We start from the raw sequence: 13250 nt of genomic DNA, 5'->3' as shown, positions 1-13250 counted from the left end.
ATTTACCAAATCATATGCAGATTGATATAAGAACATAAGAATGTCCATATGGAGTCAGACCACACCTCTGTCAAGGCTAGGATTCTCTCTTCAGCACTTGCCAGTACCAGATGCCTAATGAAAGTACATGAGAGCAGGACAAATAGATAGGGATATTATATGCTGGGATATTCTGCAGAATACTTTCCAGCCATCTGTGGCTCAGGTAGTTCCTGAACTGCAGAAATGGTGTCTGCATTTAATTGTCCTAAGCAGATTTTCCTGTCACAAATTCATCTGAAGTCATACAAACTTTTCCATCTGCAATATCTTATAGCAAGTAGTGTCGCAGCTTAATTGTGCATTCTTTGCAGAAGCACCTTTTTTTTTGTTCTGGGCCTGCCACCTGCTAATTTTATCTATTGTAACTTTTTTTTTTTTTTTTTTTTTTTTGAAGGCAGAGTGAGCAATCATTTACTAATTCACCTTCTTCATGCTACTCAGGATTTCACTGATCTTTCTACAGCCTTTCAGGCTAAGGGCTTCAGGTCTATTTAATAATGGGTCTTCCCTGTACAGAAGCTGTTCCACAGCTTTGATCATCCTTCTCACCTTCCTCTGTATTAAGTTCCACTGTATAATTCCTGAAGGTGGAGGAGGAAGGCAGGAACCATACATGCTTAAGTTGTAGATGCTGTTTTATGTTTTCTTCCCTATTCCTTTCTAATAATTCCTTACATTTGATTTGATTTTTTGACTACCTTTTAAAAGAATGAATCTGATTTTTAAAAATAATTTTCTATTGTAATACATATTCTCATTCGTGAGAGTAACTTTGATTTCAGAAATAGCTACTGCATAAGCAAAATTAGGGATTTTCCTCTCTATGCATCAATTTACATTTGTCTAGTTTTATTTAATTGTTTTTAATCTCCTGACCCTTCATTATATGAGAACCTTCTGAAGTCTTTTACAGCTGAATCTCGCCTTTTCTGTCTTGAATATCTTTAGTGTCACCAGCAAAGTTGTTACCCCACTAATTACCTCTTTTACAGATCATTTATGAACATGCTGAACAGCACAAACTTCCATTTGGGACTACATGTCTCACTGCCTATGAAAACTTAAATTTTAACCAGTTATTTATCTATCTGAGAATGTGCCCTTGGTAGCTTAGTTTCCTTAATAGCCTTTGGTGAGATGCTGTGTCAAATAGCTTTGGGATATGCTTTGCTTGTTCAGTTTCCTGTTAGCATATCTTATAAAGTACAATAATGTGAGTGTACTATAGAAATGAAGTATTCAAACTTTGCTGAGTGACTGAAGACATTACTAACTTTGATCCAACTTACAAATTATATGAGTAAGAAAAATTGCAAAATAGTGACTTGCTCTTTTCCTCTGTGTAAAAATAAAATTAATACATTTATGTTAGTCAAATACAAGACCTTGCATTACAAGTTATTTTTAGCTTAACACCTGACAACAGGGTGTGTTATTGCCAAGCCCACAGGCTTGTATTTTGTGTATTACAATTGAAAAAGAAAAAGTATTCTTTTACTTTTTGTAGATATTTCTAATCTCGATTATATATTCTTATTAACCTCTCAATACATGAAACACAAAATGATGAACTACAGTGTTCATGAACTGTCGTTTTCCTTCATGCATGGGCAGATTAAATTTACTCTGTGTAGGTGACATCCAGCTCTGGTGCTGATCTGCCCTATGAGGGTTTCCCTGAGCTAAAAAACATGTATTAGAATACTAACTCTATAAATGGATTTATACTGATATAAAAATTGTACAAATCCAATTACTAACAAAGTGTATGATTACATAGATAACTTACAAAGAGATGAAAATAGATGTATATTTTAAGTATCAGATACTACTAGAGCTAAATAACTGTGCAGTTATGCATTTACATCACAGTACATTTGAGATAGCCTTAAAGAAGCTTTATATTTACACAGTTTGAGAAAGCCAGTCCCTTAATGAAAGTGTGTCGAGCTACTTTATATTTACCTGGAGCAACAGGGTTTATATGGGCAGTTACTTTTGTAATATCTAACATTTAAAATTCTATGATGATAAGGTTAAAAACTCCAGAATAGGTTGGCCATACCAAACCCAACCAACCTTATCTTCAAGAACTAGGAAAGCTCTCACAACTCCTTTGCTTTAGCCCAATAATAGTCAGTCTCACCTTGGATGAATCCAGACTCCATTTATCACGTTTTCAAATGCCTGTCTGTCAGTGCCTCTCACACTTTCAAATGTGCAGTCTGCTTGTTTGTATGAAGCTTTCAGCGTGTGATTTGCACCAGATTTATGTTTAAAGCTTCACCTCTCCATTCATGTGTCAAATCCTAAATTAAGTCACTCGGTTACTTCATGGTAACTTGTTTGTGTAGCCATATTGTACATCAGCTAAGAGAGTTTCTCCCTTGTCAGATGTCTCAGCCGGTCTTTTTATTCCTTCCACAAACTGTTTCTCTGAACTCTGTGCATAAGTGCCCCAGCCACATGCCATACCCAGTTTGCCCAGTCTCCCCTCGGTACAGGGAGATGCCCAAGCTCCACAGGCATTTTATCCTTTGTTGAGGAAATGTTGGATAGGCGCCCAGATGATCTTTTTTGTTTATGAATATAAACAGAGTTTATAAGCAGTGTGATAGGAATGACAAAGCTGATTGTGATGGCAGAAAATCCACTAGAGAAAGTAAACCATGTAACTTGTGACTGATGAGGTGAGAATACTTTCACCAGTTATAAACTCGTGTTTGAAAGTTTTAGCATTGAGACTTTTATCTTAATATAAATTGAATATAACGGATTTACTGTGGATTTACACCAGGGCATGTGAGATTGGAATCTGGATCAGCATTTTTACTCACACATCAGAGACAGGTTGCTTCTAATAATTAATTTAAATGCTGTGCTTTTTCTGTTTCCATTTCCATCCCAATCTCGCACTCTGGCATGTCACAAGGGAGTCACAGTTCTCTTACACTGAGCTAAATGTTCTGCTGCTGCCCAGCACAGAGCTACCACAGAGCAGGTCTGGGCAAAACAGCTGGCACTTGCCTCCTGCAGAGCCCTTAACGCCGTGCTGGCACTCTCATAAGTTATTCTTTGACAGAAATTGTAAAGGGGAATTTCTTAAATTTCATTAGCTGTACGGACAGTGGTAGCAGTATTGGTAGAACAGCTGACAACCTTTTGAAAGCTTTGAGCCTTCTCTTCACAAGCTGTAGTACTAGCTTGCACCAGAAGACAAGCACTAGGTCGTGCCATAAAACATTGCTTCTTTTCTTTCCTTTGACTATATAATTACTAAAAACTTGTGAATCTGTTTAATAATATATCAGTTATTTTAAAAAACAGCTGATATATTTATGCAAGTCAAATACAACAAAGGGGTTATTAGGTGACCCAGTGACATCAGTGAATGTGATGCATAAGGCTATGGAAGTATGGCGCATTTGTTTTCTATGCCTGAAAGTCATATTAATTTTGTTTTCTGATCTGGTGAAGTTGTTAAAGGACAAGTGCACTGTGCTGTCTCAGTAAGACATTACTTTTATTTTCTTGCTTTATTAAATCTGGTATAAAACTAATACTAGACTGAATGTATAAATATGGTTGATATTTTTTATTTGGAAAACTATAAGAAAAAACTTCTTATAAGAAATATAGATGTATTTTAAAAGAGTTATAATAAGGAACAGGCTGATTGATGCTGCTAGTGTAACAATCATACATCATTTTTCCTGTGAGACAGTTGGCTGTTGCAGTCCAGTTGTCTTAATGCAGTTTAATGTCTTAATGCAGTACATTTCTGAATTTAACAGCCCCACATCCTGGAGTCATGTGACAAGCATCTTTCATCTACCAACATGAAGTACAGTCTAACCCTCGCAGTATTATGGAAAAGCCTGCAAATATAAAATTAAAGTTTCAGAAACTGGAAGAAAAAGCCCCAGTTCTGAATAGAAACTCGATTATTCATTATAATATATATCTATCTCAAGATCTTAAAGAACCTGTGTTTCAGGTTGATTGGGTTAGTATCCAGTTAAATCCTCTAATGTCCAGTGATAACTCAGTGACTATTTTTGACTCAGATAAGAATTTTCAATTTATTTTAAGAAAATAAAAAATATTATAGCTTTAGAAATGAGAGGCGTGGTACACATGATACTTAAGGACATCCATTTTTACTGCTTTTGTAGCCCATATTATTTTTCCCAAATATTTGCTTCGGTTTTATTTGTTATCTCTGTTGATAAAAACAGCATCCTTGTACTCCTGGTACAATGTTTGGTTTTATACGTATGGTGAAAAAATTGGCACATCTGATTGCTGGCAACTGAAAGGCGTGTTATATGGTATTAATGCTACTTTTCCCTTATCCATTCTACGACATAGTTCATGGGGTATAGAGGGAAAAGAATTCTGAAAAATGTTGGCAAGCTTGTACTGTCCTATAGCTAAACTGCTTGGCAGAAAGGACCTCATATACCAGCTTTCGTCCTATAATCTCCATTTATTCATTTCTTATATGTGTGCCTCCAGTTCAAATAACTGTGCAGCCTTAGCAAATGGAAGTAAATGTCACATCTAAATGCATTGTTAGTACGTTAAATCCTCGTTTTAGAAGGGTCCTTAAGCACAAATCTAAGTCTGAGATCCTTTTTTCTACAGATGTGAGCTTTACCTTGAAAAGACTATGCACATCTTGAATAAACAAAATTTCCCAATATAGTAGAAACAATTTACTCCACATACAATTAATGGCTGGAAATGTATGCAGTTTGTTACCGTAAAAGCAAACAGAAGTGACAATAGCAATGAGAGAGACCGAGTTCCCTTTTGCTATTCCCTTTCGCATCAGAGAGCTGAGATAAGCCTTCTCAGCAGCCGAGGTAAAACCCAATAAATATTGTGCCCTGAAGATGCAGCACTGGCCTCGTCTGCTGCAGCAAAAAACCCCGAGATAGCAGCAGCAGTGTGGCTGTCCAGGAGAGGCAGGCTGGGCAAAAATGCAGATGAAAACGGGGCTATTGCCACGGCAGCTGTGCAGAGGGGCCTGAGCAGCAGCTCCTCCTGCACCCAACCCTGCTCCCAGCCAGCACAGCTTCCCGTGCCTGATGGAGACTGCGAAGGAATAGGACTATTTACAGCATCCAGCAGTTTTCTTTCCATCTAGGACTCTGGGTGGTTTTCCTTTGGTAATCTTAGACACGCATTTTGCTTGGAATTAGAAAGTATAAAGTCCGTCTTAATGCGAAAGTTTGAGAAAACGACATTTAACTGAACACGTAGTTCAAACCCGAGAGAAATGCTAGGTAAAGGTTCTTTTTTTTCCATTGTGAAACTATGGTTTATTTCAGACTTCTCCTATTTTATACATGAATAACTCTCCAAAAACCTTAAAATGCATTTTATATTCCAAAGAAGAAAATAATTTCAGAAATTCTGCTTGTAGAAAAAATTTTAGGACTCATTCTAAATACTGTTTTTTAGGGTCTATGTTATACTGTCTCCAAGTCTGTCAAAAAGTGGAACTTCTGTGTCACACATTGTGCCACAAAGAGTGTAACCACCTCAAACATGAATGTTTGTTATACTGATCTCTTAGAAGACTTGAGTTCCAGTCTTGCAGTAATCAATGTACATGAATCAGAGTTTGCAAGCTTTGGGCTCTGAAACAAGCTGATTAACTACTGATGTTGCTCACCCTTCACAACTTTGAAGTAATTTGAAACTGGTGACCTCAAGTGATCTACATTTTTCTGAACTGGAAACATCAAAATAATGTCATCACATGAGAGGAATTTAACATAGTTTCTGTAATCCACAAGTCTCATTGCTGTTTGATGATCTTGTTTAATCACTTGCTTAATATTTTCATAATCTACCTCCCTTAATGAAGGTGTGTATTATGTTTTGAAATTCAAGAGAAATTAGGGGTAGGAATAGGAAATAATTGCTAGTTACCCTGTTGCAAACACCCATTGCATTCATTTTGCTGCCAAAGTAATTCTAGGTATTTACCTTAAGAGTAATAGTCATTAATATCTGTAAATCCATCTTTAACCCTGTGAGTCTGAAGTAAATGAATAAATAAGCAAGCTCTGAGGAGATATGCTGTCTATTTTGTGTCTATAATTAGTAGGTTCAGCTGGAAGCTGTGGAAGAACTATCTAACATTTAAGCTAACTCCAGCCAAGTCAACGGGAATTTTTCCACTGATTCCCACGAGCTTTGGACTCAGTCTCTAAATTCTTACAACTCAGGAGGAAAGCAAAATAGTATGAAGTGGTTTCCACAAATATTGCTTTAACAGAACTTCAAGATTTCTTTTTTAAACTCAGCTTTGGTGAGGAAAGCGAGAAGAACAAGTAGCATCTGCATGGAGTGCAATTTGGCAAGAATTCCAGTCTACCACTTTCCAAATTGTTTTAGAAATGTTTGGCACGTCTCTGTCACAAATTACAGCTGATTATAATTTCACAGTATGTGCAAGCAGATGGAAGAGATGAATTGGGGAAAAGTTTCACCCCAGACAAATTAATTATTAGTAAGTATTTTCAGAGCAGAAGTTAAATATTAAAACTGTGGTTTGAAATAAAGAATTATGGGATGTCCAAGTAATCTATAACTTTGAATCAAACATTTTATGAACAAATTGACACCCAGTTGGAATAATTTATTATTTTCATAGATGAAAATATAACTCATACTAAAAGAGAATATATTTCAAAAATTCTTAACAACTGGTCAGTTTTTTTCAAGTTAATAAATTTCAATTAAATCAACAAGTTCATAGGCAGTTAAAAATAGAAAACTTTCTTAGCAGGGGTGACTATGGAAATACTTCAAACATTTTTTTTCCACTTGTGGGAAAATACCAATATCTAGCAGAAAGCTTCAGAAGCCTAGTTTCACAGTTACTCTTTCTATTTTGTGTGTATTTCGTATTTCAATGCATAAACTGTCACCTGTTATCTGTCTACACTTTTAAAAGCCAGGCTGAAGACACTGGAAGGGAAAGGATGTTGGAAATGAGATGAGGAGAGAACAGAGAAACAAGCCAAATGCTTCTGTTTGACAAAATGGGTGGCTGAAGGGGTGGGTGACATCCCGCTCTCTTTCCCATCCAGGAACTTGTGATCCTGGAGATGAAACAGGTGCTTGTTAAAAGGGTGACCCAGAGGACTGTTGTGATGCTCCTTCTGTGGCCCTAATCCTCAGTTGCACCACGTGGGTAGGAAAAATGTAATCTTCTGTAGACAAACATAGAATTCAGCACTTGGTAAAATAATATCTGCATATATCTTATAAGAAGAAGATTTTCTTGGCAAGAAAGACTTGGCATGACTAAAGTACAGTAATATACTAATATTCAACTAATATTTGAGATGAACAATAGTTACCCAGGTTCCTAAGAACCCAAGGAGTATAGTTCTCTTATACCAGGAAAATATTTGATTTGAACAGAAAATGAGAAGTGGTATGACAGTACTTCCTTGAATGAGCAAAACCGAACTTATTTTACAACTGCACTTCTTAGTGGTGTTCCTTAGGTTTTTTTAAAGAGGAAGTTAACAATTTTTAAGATTATTTGCTGTTACTATGTGGAGGCTGAAAGTGATTTAGCAATATCTAAATAGTTGTGGGATGAACCTGAAGTGAAAAGGAATGTATGAGAAAAATTATGTTTATTTGAATATAAAATCTTGAATGCCATGGCAAAAAAGATAGTACTGTGCTCATCATTAAAGGCATATATTTATCACTACTCTGGTTCAAGATTTTGGTTATGGTGAAATGCAGCTTTAAATATTTTCACTAACTGAATTTAATTTTTTTCAAGTGTTTGAGACAACCTGAACTATTTCACAAAGAAAAGTACTTCTTTGCTGTGCTTTCAATTTTCCCTGAAAAACCTTTTAATCAGCTGATGGTGCTTATGTGGTGTAATATTTGTAGGGAATCAAACACAATGCATATTCAATGACTCTTTCTGTCCTCTGAACAGAAGTTTTACTGGATCTTTGAGATTATGTCAAAGACTCACCCTGTTAAATATTTTAAATTTTTTATAATGTACCATAAGCTGGTAGGAAGATGGGTATGTATTGAAATTACCACAGTAATGCATCCCACCAAGTTTTTTCAAATTAAAATCTTTACTGCTCCAGATGTTTAAACATTGTGAAAATGCTAAGAGATATCAGCAGGCTCTAGAAAGGAATGATTTTCTAAATCAGTTTGTCCTTTGATTCTTTCTAACACACAGAAAAATATCATTTCATAGCATTTAGCAATTTTAATCTTTATCTTAGAAAGAGATCTGTGTAAAAGAGATGAGTAATCACCTAATGGTGCATTTATATGCATTATGTTACGTATGTGTCTAATTCTTTGTAATATCAAGCTTAGGCTATATTTTATATTATTGCAATGTTGAACATGATGGGATCCTATATTTGGCTCAGGGTTACTACTTTAATATATGTCTAATAATTTTTTCTGTCTTTTGAATGACACTTTACAGTGTTAACAACAAAGAATTGTTATATGTGCTAAGGGAAAATGAGGCTGCACAAGGGAGTCATCTGGCTTGGTTTAATAAGGTAGCACTTGCCTTCTCTCTCAGCCAGAGTGATTTGAGTAAGCTTGTTTTACTTCACATTTCAACTGCTAGACATACACGCATGGTCAGTTACTAGGTATGATGATGAATGGTATCTTACACATATTTGCTGTGTTACTGGTACTCATCCTGCCATACTCTAAAACCCACTTTCATGGAAATCTGGTGTCGTGCTTTAACCCCAGCCAGCAACTAAGCACCACGCAGCCACTCACTCACTTCCCCCCCACCCAGTGGGATGGGGGAGAGAATCAGGAAAAAAAAGTAAAACTCATGGGCTGAGATAAGAACAGTTTAATAGGACAGAAAGGAAGAAACTAATAATGATAGTAACAACAATAATTAAATGACAATACTAATAATAAAAGTATTGGAATATACAAAACAAGTGATGCACAATGCAATTGCCCACCACTTGCTGACCAATGCCCAGTTAGCTCCCAAGCAGCGATACCCCCGGCCAGCTCCCCCCAGTTTATATACTGGGCATGACATCACATGGTATGGAATACCCCATTGGCCAGTTTGGGTCAGCTGCCCTGGCTGTGTCCCCTCACAACTTCTTGTGCCCCTCCAGCCTTCTCGCTGGCTGGGAATGAGAAGCTGAAAAATCCTTGACTTACTTAGTCTAAACATGACTTAGCAACATCTGAAAACATCCGTATGTTATCAACATTCTTCTCATACTGAACCCAAAACATAACATTATACCAGCTACTAGGAAGACAATTAACTCAATCCCAGCTGAAACTAGGACACCTGTAAATATGAAGCATAACTTTGGTAAGGAGAACAAGTATGCTTCAGAGCTGCAGCTAGGTTTCTGCAAAGTTCAGTTTCTTTTCAGTCCTGCAGGATTTAGAACATTTTGGAGGGTAAGCTTAGTCTAGACAACTACAGACAAAATGTCAGGTTAAAATCCTGCTGACAGCTTTGTCAGTGGAAAGTCTCCTATGAACTTCAGCTCATCCATTTCCCCCAACATTCAATCAGCATGAGGTTTCTGAGCTTTGAAAAGTACAGTTAAGCTATCTGTACATTTTGAGTTTAGTAAATAGCAGTAATGAAGTAACAACTTGCCCATTTATTTTGGATTTTTATGCAGTTTCAAGTTATTAAATATCACAGTGACTATGATTAACGTGTTACCACGTATAAACTCTGGGGTATGGGTGAACACTATCGAAGTTGTTTACACTGGAACATGCCATATCCTTCTTGATGTTTTATTATGCTATATACTTTTAGTCAGACCTGCAAACAGATTAGTAAGTGTGTACATAAAATAAACACCACCATGACCCACCACAGTGGATATCTGGTCATAGAATAAAGGAGTCTTTTACACTAACACTGACTTTCCAACACTTTACCTACATTTAGACAGTCATTACTGCAGAAGGTATTGATTAGCCATATATTACTCTTCCCATACATTAGCATAGCAAAATAAACATAAAATGAGATACAAGAAATCTGTAAGAACAGAAGATAAGCATTTACTTAGTCCTCCTTTCTTCTTACCATTATGCAGAAATATATTGCTGAGGTATCAGCAATGGCACATGCAAAACATGTACTTGAGTGTTCATACATATAGATCACGAGCAGGTGTCTAATTTCATCTGTTTATGTGCTTATTCACTCTTTATGATTTCTCAAGAATTGTCCAGCAAATACAAAAATATTAATGGTGCAATATGTGAGTAAGCCTAAATTAAGTTGTTCAATTAATAGGACTACTGTATACTAGGGGTTTTTTGCCTACATTATCTTATGTTGAGAACAACTTTAATTAACACCTCATAAAACAAACCAGCCTCTTACAATGAATGAATTTATTATACACAAAGGCTACATGTTTAAGAGGTCTCCACTGTATGTAAATTGGATATGAACTATGAGCTAGATCTGTTAAATGCTACAGATTTCATACATAGTGGAAATAAAGATGCAAATCACATAACAATAAATTCAAATCTTTGTTACAAACACCCTGGAGAAAACTTTAACAAATCATAACTGTCAAAGGGATGGATGATGAAAGTTTTTGTCATGCAAAAGAATACAAATCACTCCGCTGTTGCAAGCATTGCTCTTTTATTTTCTTGGTTGTAGGCACATCATCAACTTTAATGATAAAAGCCTTCCACAAAAGTAATTCTTAAGCCTCAGGAACAAACACCTCTTTGGCACCCTGAGAGCATGTTCCACAAACATCATCAATCTCCTTCTGAGTATGATTTACAGCCTTTCCCTTTGGCTGGCTCAAGCTGTCCGTGTGCATGCCCCGGCAGCGTCACATTGGGATTCTCCTCCGCTTTGTCCTCCAAGCACACACCGCTCGACTGGCATGCCCATGGACAGCTTTCCAAACACCTTTGGAAAATAAGAGAAGGAAGTTTGAGTATAATTCCTTCCATGTGGACACATCAGAAGTGTACCGCTCAGATGAGAGAAAAAGGGAAGGAATGCGTATCTAGATTCAAACTAATGGGCCAAGTTCTCAGTTCCAGCCAGATTTATCGTGTGCAGCCAGGAGGGATGTTTACAAAGAAGATGCAAGTCTCTCCCTGACTGTGTGGTTCCCATAGTTTATTTAATTGCCTGTGTCTACTAAGGGGCAGTCCATGCACCAAGAGAGCCAAAACATGAGAGCATCGTTTAGTGAGATTCATTTCCATCTGTGACATGACTTTTGTGCCAGGTGCTGCATATGTATTGTGAGAAAGGTTGATGAAGGCAGCTGTACTCCAGCTGAGACTTCCCTGAAGAAGATTTAAGTGTTCTTTATGCTCCTTTGCTTGGCTAAATGAAGGAGAGGGACATAATATGATTCCTGTCTTCTGCAGAAACAGCCTTGATCTGTCTCTTCTTTGTGCCAGCCCTGTGGGTAAGTATATGTTCATTTAAGCGAATGCAAATGCTAGGAAAATCTGAATCATTGTATGTGTTGATGAGAAGCAGCAGAACAAAGGTTGTAAGGCAGCAGGATAAAATAACAACTTAAGCCAGTGAAATTTAGCATCTGGGAGTACAGCTCCCTCTTCATGACTCAACTAACTGAAGTTCACTTGTGGACTGCAGGTGTCTGATAAATGAACTCTTTCTGGCAGCTTTCCTTGAGTTTCAGGAATAGAGTCTGTGAACCAGAGCTGAAGACATTCAGTGTTCTTTAGAAACTCTTACTCCATGCACTCGCTAAGGCAAATGTACATTCATTAATAATGGTTGCCTCACTTAAGCCATGATCATGGACAGAAAGACTATATCCTTATCAGGAAAACATGTAAACATTATGATTTGTTTTAAACACAGACAGATCTTTATTACGTCTACATTGAGTGAAACAGTAGATACTTAGGAGCTTGGTGATATTTATAGGGGAAAAAAAGTGAGGGAGAAGGACCTAGGAAAAAAAATATCTACAAATGCATTAATAAAATCTTCGGGACATTTTTATAAAGGCTTGAAAATTAAGTGGATTGAATTTACTGAATAGAATTTTCCAGAATGCTTCTAGGATGAAGGGCCAGATTATACAAGAAAATATTTAAACCGTCTTTCTTGAGATTCCTAGACTTCAGGCTACTTTTACAGCTGGTTGATAGAAAGTTTTGGGCAGCTCTGAAGTGTCCTTTGAAGCCTTAACTCCTAATTTAACCATTTAAGCTAGAGACTTAAATACAAACCGTGCTCACGCTCATCTTTAAGGACTATTAGTTAGCACTAACCTGTAACTATATTTGGGAGGCTGCACTGTCCCAAGGAAAGCAATGGGAATTATGTCTCCAAAGACAGCAATCTCTCACAAAGTTGTTGGTCACAAAATGAGATTGATATCATTTGGTCACCTTTTGCTAAGGCTAATCATGCACTCTATGCTGGGCAAACAGAAATGCTCAGCAGTTGGCTGCCTAAACATCATCTGGTGTTAAGCACCTTATTCTACTCCTTTGTGAATTGTAATCCTTACCTTTACCACTTTTATCCGTATAACGGGGATAATATTTCCCTAACTCCCAGCAGTTCTGTAGAGGGAGATATATTAACTTCTGTTATCTCTCGGAGCTGTATGAAGATGAAACACTCTCAAAATACTAAGTATGAAACTGCTACGTAAGTGAACACTCCAGTCCACAGCTGATGATTTATTTCAAAGCATTCAGTTATGAAGCTGGGTACTGATTGCATTTTTAATAAGGCTGGCAGAAAGTTTTCCATCAATGGTGGAAACACAGTGTTCCATTGAACTGAATAATTTTGGGGACTGTCTGCTTTACAGAGCAAGTTTTGATTTTGTCCCCAAACTTAAAACATTAGAACTTAAAATATTAGAACTTTTAAGGTTCTTATGACAGATTTATTCCTTTGTCACAGGGAAAACCAAACATTTTCATCATCTTATGATTGTGTTCTATATTTTTGCACAAAGTAATGCCACTTAATATGGTACTATTACCTTGCATTTCTGAAAACTTCAGATGACTTTCTGAACACTGAAAAGCAGTCTCTATGCATTGAAATTGCTATTACAGCTATTAGAGGAAATTTGTTTTTATTCTGTGTTCTGCAGTTAAATTCATATTTATTTTGGAGCAGT

Source organism: Haliaeetus albicilla, chromosome 8, assembly GCF_947461875.1.
Source record: "Haliaeetus albicilla chromosome 8, bHalAlb1.1, whole genome shotgun sequence".
Lineage (NCBI taxonomy): Eukaryota > Metazoa > Chordata > Aves > Accipitriformes > Accipitridae > Haliaeetus > Haliaeetus albicilla.
This window is presented reverse-complemented; position numbering follows the sequence as displayed.